The 14,075-nt window shown below is 42.1% G+C and overlaps 1 protein-coding gene across 5 annotated transcripts in view; it reads left to right on the forward strand.

Annotated features, from left to right (window-relative positions):
* Ttc39b (tetratricopeptide repeat domain 39B) overlaps positions 1-14,075 on the forward strand; it is an 83,729-nt gene that overhangs the window by 12,480 nt on the left and 57,174 nt on the right. For 2 of the 5 annotated variants that reach the window (XM_010630956.3, XM_010630958.3), the window contains exon 1: positions 297-592. The exons of 2 other annotated variants lie outside the window; for them this stretch is intronic. The gene's annotated coding sequence lies outside the window, so the exon portion shown is untranslated. Of the gene's footprint in view, positions 1-296; positions 593-860; positions 941-14,075 lie in introns of those variants that run through there. One more of the 5 variants, XM_033757665.1, reaches the window with a different exon arrangement.

Here is a 14,075-nt window from a genome sequence, read left to right on the forward strand (position 1 = left end):
GTCTGTGAGTCTATAAAAATCTGAGTCTAACCTGGGAATCACACCTTGTTCTCACATTTTCCGTAAAACAAAAAAGGAATTTATTTTTTCCCTTCATTGCCCCCTTTTAGACGAGAGATCGGTCCCTAGATGAGGTGAAAAATCCTTCGAAGGTCCTGTTTCTATAAATCCAGACCGTGTGTGTTTTTCTTGCCTGTTTCTGAAGGGTAACGGAGCAGTGAGGATTAGAAGTGAGCTGCAGCAGGGCCGCAGGAGTCTCAGGGCTTTGGCAACCCTCCCTCGGTCCCTCCCTCGCTCCCTCCCTTCCCGCGGAAGCATCGCAGATCTGGAGCCGAGCACGGGGCTGCGCTTTAGCTGACAGGTCTTAAATTCCGCTCTGCAAAGAAGCCCCGGCAGCTTCCGTGCTTGTACCTGATAATTGAGAGTCTCATTGTAGGCTCGGGAATAAAACAAATGGAATCTTTCTGTTGGCTCTCGTACTGAAGAGTGTCTCTTCTTGTTGCATTTTTAAAATACCTGATTTAAGAGAGGAAAAGACATCTTCATAGTGGAACTGTATTCTTTCCTCCCAAGTTACAGCCGCTGTAAATCTGTGAGTATGTGGTATTTATTCGGCAGTTCCCGGGGGCATGATTACGAGTTTCTCTTGAAATCTGTGAGGATGCAAGGAAAGCTGTGTAAAATTTTTAAACCAGAGTTAAATGTCACGAGGCACCCGCAGGTTTTGTTAGATGATGTCGTCTTCATGAAAAGCTGCTTGTCCAGCTTGCCAGGGTTTCCCCGCACCCCTCCCCTCCTTTAACTTTCCACAGCTGAGTGCTGTCATTGGAGAAAGCTGCTGTGCTGTGCGGAGTCTGGTCTTTCTGGGGTGCCATGCTGGTTTCCTGCTGCTGTGAGGTGTCCTTGGAGACTGCAGAACAATGGCAGGCGAGGATGGCTGGTATTGTAGTTGACTCATCTCCTGTCGCGTCGTCGCTGGCTTCTTTGTGGTGCCTTGTTTTGTTAGGGTGACCACAGTCTTACTGATGAGCGAAGTTGCGTGCCCTCCTGAATAGCTGGTGGTGCCGGCCCTGGACCTTCCCCTCTGACTGTACAGGCTCTGGAGCCGGTTGTGAGAAATTCTGGCTTCCCGAAAGTGACCTTCATATGACCACCTTTTCCACTGCTGCAGTGGAGTTAGTGACAGTTTTGTTATTTTGGTTTTTTGTGACGCAGACCATAAAGTCTAAACATCTAGTCATTGCGTCCCGCATTTAGCCTTTGGAATTCATTGGCAGCCACAGCTGTATTCTTCCTGAATTACAAGTGAATGAATTTTGAACAGTTTGTAAGGATAGAGGCTGAGTTTTTATTCCAGTGTAACCCTCGTTTGTTCTTGTCTTTGTTAAAAGTCATTATTTTAGTGAACTGATCTTCTCATTCCTGTATCTTAAAACCACATTAAAATGATCTTTAAAAAATCTCTATGTTCAGAGGTTAGTAGTCAAAATACTTTTAAACACCAAATGGGAACAGTCATCTTTGCAGATACAGAATATGTTTGGATTAGGCTGACATATTAAATGAGCTTTTTAGGTGCCAAGATTTTGGTTATTTTCCTGCAGTACAAAATAAATGTAGCATTTTTAAAAAGAATTTTTTTTACCACCCAGGGATCAAACATCTGTTGTTTTTATTTTTAAACATTTTTTCATACCTTAATGCAGCTACTTTGAATTTAATTAAAAAGGCTGCTAAAATTAGTAAATTCTGCCTAACTCACACTTGCAAAGAGCTTCTGTTCATTCAGTTATTCATTCATTCAGCAAATGTTTACATTTGTTACAAAGCTCTTACCCACCTCTGAGGAAATAATGCTGAACAAAATATATTTGGTCTCATGGAGCGGATATTTTTAGCAGGTAAGGGAGGGATTTAAAAACCACTGGAGATTTCATTACACTTTTTGTAATTTTTTCAGCTGTCATAGGACAGCTACTCTGTGGCCATACACGGGACATACAAACACTGGCATCTGAGTCTGTGCCATGTCTGAAGCCACAGATCCTTTGAAAGTTTGAGCTGGAAAGAGATGGTAGGAATAAGTTAATGATTTTAGCGAGCATGTGATAGGCACTCTAAGTGCTGGGTTTAGATTAGTAAATAAGAAATGATCCCTGTTTGGAGGAGACCAAAGTCTAGTGGGAGAGGAAGGGGATTTGGTTATGTTCATACATTCTGTCATCGTTTTTCCAACTTAGAGGTGAAGAAATGAATGAGATCCCTTTTCGGATGTTTTTTGTGCCAGGTCAGGTACTTGTGCTTAATCTGTATTTTGTTCTTTTAAAAATCTTTTAACAACTGTCTTGTCACTCTGGATTTGCAGATGAAGAAAACAAGTGACACAAAGATTTCATCCTGTGCCCAGGGTCACTCAGGGTGCTGATGGTGACTCCATCATGATGAAAGCTGGCGAAGCAGTGTTCCTGGGGGTGCTCTAGCCTAGCTCAAGACAGGTTGACATGCTGGACAGGATAGAGCTGTGTGTATTAGAGCTATCTCACCAAACTAACATCAAGGCCTTCCTCAAAATGTCTGGTGCCTCTGGGCACTAAATCAGATGAGCAGATCCTCAGTTGTGCTATTCTGCCATCTTAGCCAGAGAGACTTTGGTGCTTAACTAACTGAGAAGGACCATACAGAACGTGAGTTTGACAGGAATTTCACACATGGTTTACTTTTGCTTTGATATTCCATCAGTTCACAGGTGTAGAAAGTCTTTAGTGACCATTCGGGTATGGTATGAATGGGTTTCTGTGGTGATCATTTTAGATTAGGGGTTATAGAATGGCGTATTTGAAGTTATTGTAGGTGACTGCATTTTAGAAAACAGAAGCCCCAGGTTTGAATTGCTCTTGCGGTTTGGGGCTCTAGTTGTTATCTTCTTAGCTGATGGGTGGGGCAGAATTTGATCCTTTCTGTGCCCAGCAAACCAGAACCTAACAAATAGCATGTATTTGTCATTATGCCTCCTTACTGTTAGCTTAGGTTTGCTGCTGTTTTTTTTTTTTTTTTTTTTTTTTAAGCAGTAGTACCCCTGTATAGCAAAACCATTTTATGTGCCTGCTTCATACCACAGGCTGAATAAATACTTACATCAACTATGAAAATAGCCACACATCGAAAAGCTGAAGAAGATTAAGCTCTGGGGTTTATTTACTGGAGTGTGTATGTGCTTTTCATTCTGTTCCATTGTTTCTCCTATTGATAGATGTTTGTAGGGAAATCCCTTGAATTTACTGAGGGCTGCTCGTTAGTGAACGGGGTCTGTGTGAATAATGCACATAGGTGTGTTCCACGGTCTGCCCACGTGATGTAAAGTGCCGCACAGGAAGACCGTGGCACCAGGGTGCTGACAGAATCAGTAGACATGTCATTCACTTACCAGACCCTCACTGAGCATCCCTGGGTGAAGGCAGTTCCTGCCATAAGAAGTTCATGAGCTGCTCATCACGGCCACAGAGAAGACTGACAGTGATCCTGGGACGAGCTGCAGCCCGAGCGGAGACACAATGATGACTTCAGTGGCTTTGATTTCTTGTCCTCCTCACAGAAGAGGCAGATGAAAGGAAAACTTGTTTTTGCCTTTTTTTAGGGGGGCGCTGGGGATCGAACTCAGAACCTTGTGCTTGGGAGGCAGGCAGTGGCACCACTGAGCTAAACCCCCGGCCCCAGTTTATGTCATTTTAAAAAATTATTTTTTGTTTTAGAATGTAATGTTTTAAAAGCCAACTTGTGGGCTGGGCGGGGTGTCCCATGCCTATAATCCCAGCATTCAGGAGGCTGAGGCAGGAGAATTGCTGTGAGTTGGAGACCAGCCTGGCTACACAGTGAGTTCCAGGTCAGTCTCAACTACATAGTGAGACCGTGTCTCAAAAAAAAAAAGACAACTTGTGTCACACCGAGCACCTGCCTTTGCTGTGGGTCCTCACTTGGAGGAACATGGTGGAGCTGACACATGCCGCTTGGCAGTCTCTGCCCTGACTGCTGCAGAGCACGCAGCAGAGCTGCTGAGGGCAGCAGTGTCATCCTTCCAGGGGAAGCTGGGCTCGCCCTTCTCTCTTTGGTGACATCAGTCCCACCTGCAGCCCCTCCTCTGTGTGACGTTTCAACTTAGAAGGCGGCTTTGTAAAACGGGCACGTTTTCCGCATAACACCTCTGTGAGGGGACAGGCCAGGGGCTGCCTGTCCTTTGCGTTTGCAGAGGAGGACACTGTGGCCCCCAGCGGTGAGCGCATGGTCCAAATTCACACTGCTTGCAGGGAGGGAACCCAGCTTGCTGAGTGTCCTCGCATGCTTTCTTCTAAGACGCTGCAGCCTTGTGTCAAGGAAAGGCAGGCCAAGATGAGGTAGGAAGTTTCTGTGAAAAGTGAGCAAGCCTTCCCCTAGCTAGGGATTTGCTTTTTATTTAAAAAAAAAAAAAATCAGCAAAGAGAACACATCAAAACAAAACCTGGAGCCTTATACATCTGTCACCAATCCAACATTTTGCTGTTGTTTGTTTTAACTAATGGAAGGAATCTGATTTGCTTTGCCCAAGATGCTGGCTGTGGTGTGGTCTCTGTTCCCTTCTGTGTTGGTGAGGGGCTGTGACTGTGGGCGAGGAGGACAGCGTCTTTGGGGAGAGTTTCTTTTTCTTTTTCTTTTTTGGTACCGGTGATTGAACGCAGGATCTTGAGCTTGTGAGGCAGGCGTGGTGCCACTAAGCTAAATCCCTGGCCCCCCACCTTCAATTGGCTCATATTTTTCATGAAAATGAGCTTTAGTTCTTTGCAGCTATTTTCACTTTGCTCTTGAATGGCTGTCACCATTGAGAATGGACACACATACACAGATCCACACCAAAACCAAAACCCCAGCACACTAAGTTGTCAATTAAAGATCATGACATTTGTTGAATTTCATTTTCTTTTTTTTTTAGTCCTGGGGATTGAACTCAGGACCTTGCTCTTGCAAGGCAGGCGGCGGTACCACTGAGCTGAATCCTGGGCCCTGTTCATTTCAGTTTCTTTTGGAGTGACTCAGGTTTTGGGAGGCCAGGGAAAGTAAATGGCCAGTCAGGTAAAATTTACACTCTGCATCAGACCTCTGTCTCCCTCTCAGGTTCTCTGCTTTCTCCAAGATGATGTCAGGCAGGAACAGCAGTGTAGGGTGCCGCTCTGGTCTGAGAGCCGCTTTGTGTGAGTCCCGGCTGTGTTCGGGCACTGACCTTGCTCTGGGCCTCGGTCCCTCTGGCTGTGGTGCGCCTGTGACCCTGAGAGCGTGGTGTCCCCTCGGTGTTAGCTGGTCCTCAGATGCCTGAGATCCTGTGCCTGCTCCCAATTGATCTCTGTCTCCGCCCTCTGCCACTCAGCTAGCATTTGGAAGAGTCTCATTTTGTGAAAATTGGAAACATACAGAAAAAGTACAAGACTCTCTTAATCCAGTTTTGATATTTTGTCACATTTATCATTTTCTCCATATATATTAGTATGTGTTTTTTTGTGTGCCATTTGAGAACAGGATGCGGCTGCAGAAAAGGTGGCCTAGAAGGGTGAATTTGGATTTTCTAAGTGGACAAGGGAGAGCTCATACTGTTTCTTTTTCTTTGTTTTTTTCTTTCTTTTCCGAGTCACGCTTCTTCACGTTAACTCTTCTGTTGGGTGGAATTTGAGTGTTTTCTCTCCCTGGGCTGGCCTGAAGCTGCGTTTCCTCCTGCTGTTCACGCACGAGGTCGGCCAGGTGTGACGTCTCACCAGAGGAGGACAGTCCTCATTCCGCCGCTGTCCGTCAGTCAGTCCCATGTCACAGACGGTTTCCTCGGAAGGTGCCATGCGGAGCTGTGAGGAGATCCTGCTCCCAAGAAGTTTGTACCCTGATGAAAAAAAATTTGTTTTTTACTTTATTTTTTGCAGTACCAGGGATAGAACACAGGGCCTCACATTTGCTAAGCAAAACATTCAACCTGACCTCAAGAGATGATTATTGAAAAAAAGATCCAATTAAATGAAAATTAGGACAGACTAATTTGAGATACTGTTTCTATTAATAAGCTTAAACTGCATCCTCCTGAAGGTTCTGTTGTGTTAATCAGTTCTTTTAAATGATTCACAGCTTCACTCTCATTATTTAACTTACACTTCTTTTTCCTGCTTTTGTTCAGCCTAGCTTTTGATCCTAATTGAGGAATTCATAATTTATTCTCAGGTATTATCTTTGAGAGCAGTGACTGGATGATTGTGTATATCTTAAAACCTGATATGGTCTTTGGAATATGGAGGTCCTCAAATATTTATCGGTGAAAATTAAATTTTAGTTTACTAAACATCATCCATGTACAGCGTTATCTCTTTAGATTGTGGTCCATTGATCCATGGGTCTGTTACCTGCTGTCTTCCCCAGCCTCACTGTTTTCTCCAGAGTGTTTTTCCTTGTTTTCTCTATTTTAATCCCAGTTTCTAATAATAATATGAAACAGGAGCAGGTAAAGGGCAGTTTCTTTTGGCAAAGCTGTTTAAATAGTTATGAGTCCACCTGTAGTAATCCTTGCTTATCTGTGGTTTCACTTCCCATGTTTTCAGTGGTCTGAAAATACTGTAGTCCAGTGAGAAACTAAGATGTTTTAGAGGAAAGGAGATTGAGAGAGTGCACATTTATATAACTTTCATTATAGTATATTGTTAAAAATTTTTTTCTAGTACTGAGGATTGAACTTAGGGCCTTTGCACATAGCTATGTCCATAGCTGATTTTTATTTTGAGAAAGGGTCTTGATAAGTCGCTCAGTTACTCAGGCTGAGCTTGAACTTGGAATATTCCTATCTCTGCCTCCCAGAGTGCTGGGATTATAGGGATAGGCCACCATGCCAAGCTATAATTGTTTTATTTCCTTATTAGTTATTGTTGATCTGTTACGGTGCCTAGCGGATATTAAACTTTACTGTAGGAGTGTATAGGGAATACATACTATGTGTCTTACTGTACCTGATTTATAAATGAAGCTTAATTGCATGTGTGTAGGGAGCACACAGTGCACATCTATGGGGTCAGCGCTCTGTGGTTGTAGGCACTGGCAGGGGGCCTTGGAGTACCCCATGGGTCAGGAGCGACTGTCGAATGGACCGGTCTCTCCCCTTCTTCATACAGGGCTGTGCAGATGCTGACAGATGACTGACATTTACGCTGGCTTCATGTACTGCATTTTTCTCCTCTCCAAAGGCAAGAAGTGAGGCTCATTTCAGAGAACTTGAAATGGTGCATTCTGATTGCCACCACTTAGCTCCTTATAATTTGAGCAATATCTCCAATAAGGTGTATCAAATCAGGGTTTTCAGCAAAGGTAGATAGATATATTAACAACCAGATTGAGATGATAAAGTAATAAATTTGAAAACAATTCAGGACTATAACAATAGAACTATTTCAGTATAAAATTTAAAATAGGCTGGGTGCAGTGGTATACACTTGTAATTCCAGCACTTGAGAGGCTGAGGCAGGAGAATTGCCATGAATTTGAGGCCAGCCTGGACTACCTAGTGAGTTCAAGGACAGCTTGAACTACACAGCGAGACCTTGTCTCAAAACAACAACCACCATCACTACCCTAGAAAACTTAAGATAGCATGGAAGCATGTTATGAATGTAGAAGATAGGAAAAGTATAATTAGAAAAACCTACAACATTAAAAAAATGACTTTCAAAGTAGGAAAAGTTTGAAATACTAAAATAGCACTGGGCTTGGACATATTTTGCCACCGAAATTCTATGGTACTGACAGATGATCCCTCAGTCAGCCTCGTCTTTGCTGTGTGCAGGGAGGGCTCCCCTTCCTGCTGGTTGGGGAGGTGATAGTTGCAGAAATGCTGGGCCAGAGCCCCTCCCTGTGGCATCCCGGCTGAGCCGGAGCCCACACCGCCCTCCTTCCGCAGTGGCATTGGACCGAGCTGGCTTTATTCCTGTTCTGCGCCTTTGACCTTGCTGTTAGGTTTTAAGAGGTGCCGGTTACACTTTTGCACTGAAACCTGAAGGTGTTTTAAAAGCACTTCACAAAAAATTGTCCTTTGTCATTACATTATTTACTCCCCTTGGTACATTTTTGTATATTAATTTATGAGTGATTTTTTTCTCAGTAAAACAATACATACTCAAAAAAAAAAAAAAGGAAAAATTGGTTAGTGATGCATTCTGACTTCATATGCAAAGGACTAAAAAATTGCATTATTCTTGTATGTTTTTTAGGAGAACGAGTTTGAACTATGTGATGTAAAAGGGACGATCAGAGGGTGTTTCCTTATGTTAAAGTTTGAATATTCTTTTCAGGGTTTGAACTTACATTGCTCAGTATACATACTTACAGTATACATACAGCGCATGATCATTCTGAACATTTGAGAAAAGGTAGACAAGTACAAAGAACCCTTAGCAGTGGAGGTAATATTAAGGTTTATAGTTTTATCAAGGAAGTCTTTGTGTAACTCTGTGTATAGATTATGCAGGGGAACGTTATCTAGTTAGGCGACTCACAGGTTTCTCATTTAATAGAATGGTTATGTTCTTACCATTATTTGGCATCTCAGCTTTTTAGTTACTCTGTGGAAAGGCTCAGGGTCAGAGTGGGGAGAGAAAGTTGGAATTACATTCTTTTCATTTTGCTGGGAAGTGGGTTTTTTTTCTGGTACTGGGGATTGAACTCGGGTCCTTGCACTTGAGAAGCAGGCACTGGAAACACTGAGCTAAATCCCCAGCCCCCATTCTTTTCATTTTGATAGCACTGGTGACAGGCCAGGCAAGGTGAGGCTAGCTTGACAGTGACGGAGTACTTGGGGCGGTCTGCTGGAGTCTGGCTGCTGTTGCTCCTCCTCCTGCCTGGCGCTTCCAGAACTGGGCTGCTGAGTAGTTTCTTTCGTAAGCCAAGGTGACCCTGTGACCAGGAATGTGAAGTGGGATGTGTAGGATGTCCCAGTCCGCTACGCCCTGCTGCAGAGGACACTGTTCGGATGGCGGGTTTGGAGATGTGGAAATGGTGCATCCTGAGCCAGTCAGTTGGGCTGTCTGTACCCAAGTCTTTCCCCCAAGGCTTAATCGTGAAAATATTCTAAAACATTAAGTGTATATTTATTAATTTTTGAAACTTTATTTCATTTTTTTCTTTTTAAAATGGGCTCACATTTAATATTGTACAGAAATGTAGCACTTTGTGTTGGGGTTTTTTTTCGGGGGGAGGAGGGATGAAATTTGAATTTGTTCTGATTTTGATTTTTTAAAAACTGTTAAAACTTTATTTTTATTTATTTGTTTTTGGTATGGGGGATAAGACTTGGGTCCTTGTGCTTGTGAAGCAGGTGGCAGAACCACTGAGCTAAATCCCCAACCCCTAAATTGTTAAAACTTAAAAAAAAAAAAAAACTCTAAATATTTTTCTTTTCTAATGTCCTTTCATTCTGATTTTGATTTGATTAAAAGAAAAAGTATAAACAAAGATAGCTATGAACTTTTTATTTGAAAATAGTTTTACCTAGTGATTAAAGATTAGGACAGGGAAATAAGACAGATGATCAATTAAAATGGGAAAAATTTGAATAGTCATTTCTTAAGATAAACAAATAGCTAGTAAGTGCCTAAAAAGGTTCTATTACTAGTGATGAGACAGACAGAACTCAAAACCACAATGAGATACCACCATACCCACTAAAATGAACAGATATTCACAGATATTACAGATTCACCAAGGTGTGAAGAAATTGGAACGCATGCATTATTGGTGGGAATATAAAATCCCCAACCCCTTTGGAACACAGTCTGGCAGTTCTCCAGATTGTCAAGTGTAGAGGACCTTCTGATCTAGCAGTTCTGTGCTCAGATGAGAACATGCCACCTGCATGTTAATGGTAACATTATTCATAGTGTCCAAAATTAGAAACAATCCATATACAATCAAATGAAATGATAAACACTACGTGGCGAGCTAAACAATGGAGTATTATTATCTAGCAAAAAAGGATGAAGTATTGTAACATGCTATATAACATGAATGAATCTTGAAAACATTAAGTCAAAACCGAACACAGAAGACCACATATTGTATGATTCCACTGACATGAAATGTCCAGAAAAAACAAATCTGTTAATACAGAAAGTAGAACTAGAGGTCATAGGAAAATGGCGAGTCAGTCACTGCTAATGGATGGACACGTTTGGTGGGCAGAATGTGTTATAATTACATTGTGGTGACAGTTGCCTACCTCTGTGGATACATTAAAAATTACTGTGTGCTTTAAATATCTCAATAAAGTCATTTAAAAGTTAGAGCAATGTAACTGGGCAAAATAAGGGTATATTTTCCATTGCACTAATAGTTGTAATTGAAATATGGTATGTGGTTTTCTTTAGCCTCTTTCAACCAAATAACAAAATTTTTTCATTAGTTAAAAATACATTTCTACCAACATGTAAGTATAACTTCTGTATTCAAACCAGTACTTTATTTAGCTGTATTTTCTAATAAACAAACTTATGTTGGTGGTACAGAGTCTAAAACTGGAGCTAGCTGGGTGTGGTGCTGCACACCTGCAACTCCAGGCCAAGGCAGGAGGGTCACCGTGAGTTGGGGGCCACATAGTGAGCTCGAGGGCCACTTGAACAACATAGCGAGATCCTGTCTCAAAAAGCCGAAACCAAAGCTAAAGGAAAACTACAAAACAAAACAAAAAAATAACAGACTCACTGAGAGAGAAATTAGGGAAACATTTCCTTTCACAATAGCACCCCAAAAAATGAAGTACCTAGGAATCAATCTAACAAAAGGATCAAAAGACCTCTACACTGAAAACTACAGCACTCTGAAGAAAGAGATCGAAGAGGATATAAGAAAATGGGAAGATATCCCCTGCTCCTGGGTAGGAAAAATCAACACTACCAAAACTGCTACACAGATTCAATGCAATGCCAATTGAAATTCCAACACTATACTTCACAGAACTAGAAAGAAGAATCCAAAAATTCATTTGCAACCATAAGAGACCTAGAATAGCAAAAGCCATCCTAGGCAATAGACACATGGCAGCGGGTATAACAATTCCCAATCTGCAACTATACTACAAAGCCACTGCGATAAAAACAGCATGGTACTGGCAAAGAAACAGACCTGAGGATCAGTGGAATAGATTTGAAGACACAAAAACAACTCCAGATGTACTCAGCTACTGCATCTTTGACAAAGGTGCTGACCATCCCCACTGGAGGAAAGACAGTCTCTTTAATAAATGGTGTGGAAAAACTGGTTCTCAACCTGCCAAAGATGAAAACTAGACCTTTATATCTCACCATGCATTAAATTAAAATCCAAGTGGATTAAAGATCTAAATATTAAAACAGAAACACTAAACTTGCTGGAAGATAAGTTAGGCAGAACTCTGGAAGACATTGGCATAGGAAAAGACTTTATGAACAAATCCTCAGTAGCACGGGAACTAGCAGAAAGAATCAACAACTGGGATCTCATCTTATTAAAAAGCATCTGCACTGCAAATGAAACCATCAACAGAACTAAGAGACAACCTACAATGTGGGAAAAACTTTTTAACCAGCTGCTCCTCAGACAAAGGACTATTATCTAGAATATATAAAGAACTCAAAACATTCAGCTCCCCCAAATATAAAGACCCGATTCAAAAATGGGCATCTGAAATGAACAGATATTTCTTAGACAAAGAAGTAAAAGCACCAAGTAAATATATGAAAAAATGTTCCACATCACTGGTCATCCGAGAGATGCAGATGAAAATAACATTGAGTTTGCACCTCACCCCCCAAAGAATGGCTGCTATCAAGAAAAATGGGCATCTAATGAACAGATATTTCTTAGACAAAGAAGTAAAAGCACCAAGTAAATATATGAAAAAATGTTCCACATCACTGGTCATCCGAGAGATGCAGATGAAAATAACATTGAGTTTGCACCTCACCCCCCAAAGAATGGCTGCTATCAAGAAATCAACCAATAACAAATGTTGGCGGGGTTGTGGGGAGAAAGGAACCCTTCTCCATTGTTGGTGGGAGTGCAGACTGGTGCAACCACTATGGAAATCAATATGGAGATACCTCAAAGAGCTGGGACTGGAGGTTCCATTTGACCCAGCCATCCCTCTGCTGGGTATCTTTCCAAAAGAATTAAAAGAATCATATCACAGAGATATATACATACCAATGTTTATAGTGGCACAGTTTGTAATAGCTAAAACTTGGAAACAGCCCATTTGCCCATCTGTTGGAAGCTGGATAAAGAAGATGTGGTTTTGCCATAAAATAGAATATTACTCAGCCATAAAGAATGAGAAATTAGAGTCACTCATAGGAAAATGGATGCATATTGAGGATATACTGCTAAGTGAAATAAATAAGCCACACATGTGTAAATACTGAATCGTTTTTCTGGTGTGAATAAACTATAATAGTACATAAGATCCTAATGAGATAATTGACAATGTGAAATAGGAAGAAAGGGGCTAAAGGTGTAGGGAAAGTGGGAAGGGTAGGGGAAAGGGAATAAGGGGAAAATATGAGAAAATGAAGAAATGGAAATGAAGTGTTTGTAAATTGGGAGGGGAGGATGGGGTGAAGGGAGGACAGAGACAAGGGGAAAAAATGAGAACCAAGACCTGTCATGTGAAGGTACAGGATCCCAGTAATGAATGTAACTGTATTGTATACCTAGAATGTACCAATAAACTCAATAAAAAGAAAAAAAAAATTAAAAACCCCAGAGCAGTATAAAGGTGTACTTTGGCTCTTTTAATTAAATAATTCATGCAGTGTACATATACTTTAAGAGCCTTTATTGAAGGAAATAAGGAAGAATTGAGTATTAGGTTTGTGTTGTTTCAGCAAAAATACCTGAGGCAGTTGACTTACAGAGAAAAAAAGCTCTGAGGCAGAAGGAACACAAGTTTGAGCCTAGCCTCAGTTCCTTAGTGGCTTAGTGAGACCTGGTCTAAAAAAGTGGCAGGGGGTTGTGTGTCAGTGTGAAAGCCCTGGATTCAGTCCCCAGCACTGCCAAACAAATGGGGCAGTATCCAGTACTGTACTGCAGAAATACACAGACAAAAAAGAACGGCAACAAAACCCAGAAACAGTGTACAGAGAGAAGGAAAACAGTAAGTTTACCTAGCTCATAGTTTTGTAGTTTTCACGGTCCAGGATCGGGTGACTCCATTGGTTTGGGCCCAGTGAAGGTAGCAGAGGAGCAGCACGTCTTGTTGGGAGCTGTGTGGCGTCCAGCAGTCCCATCCTGAACAGGAGCGAAATGGGCAGACGGGTGGCCAGACGGGCAGACGGACAGGCAGATAGGTGGCCAGGCCAGCTCCTTTCCTGACAGCAATCCTCTGAGAATTCGGGGTGAAGGGGCCCCCACTGAAAACCTCCACTAGGCCCCACCCCCTGAAGCTTCTACCAACTCCTTATGTGACTCAACTGTCCAAGCGACGGGTTTCCTTAAGAATGTAACGAAGTCCCAGTCAGATCCTATCGCTTCTCTCATAGCTTTGTAATTATTAATTCCAAAATTCAGTAGAAACGGAGGCACAATATCAATCTCTCTCCCTAGAACAGACTTATTTAATAAGACTTAACGGAACTGCTTTCCAGTTACTGGGAAGCCATGGTAGTGCAAACTGTGAGGCTGGTACAGGGGCAGAGGGGGCTGGCGCGGAGACAGCCGTGGTGGAGATAGTGGTAGAACGCAGCAGGGGAAAGAAGTGAAATTACAAAATCCACACGTGTCAGAGATGTCATTATCAGTGAGATCATAGGATGCAAAGCTGGCTCAAAGAGCATTTGAGGAACTGAAGACAAAATTTGGAATAAGTTTGTTACACACAAGCCGGGTGTGGTGGGCACACCTGTAATCCGCAGCATTTGCCGGGTGGAGGCAGGGGGATCCTGAGTTCCAGGCCAGGCTGGGCTACACAGCAAGACTGTCTTAAAAAAGAGATTTGTTCTATACAAAACTGTCATCTCCTGAAAGGAGTAAAGTTGTAACGCTTTCAGGAAGAATTTACTTGT

The sequence above is a fragment of the Fukomys damarensis genome, unplaced genomic scaffold, assembly GCF_012274545.1.
Source record: "Fukomys damarensis isolate Sample0158 unplaced genomic scaffold, DMR_v1.0_HiC HiC_scaffold_31, whole genome shotgun sequence".
Lineage (NCBI taxonomy): Eukaryota > Metazoa > Chordata > Mammalia > Rodentia > Bathyergidae > Fukomys > Fukomys damarensis.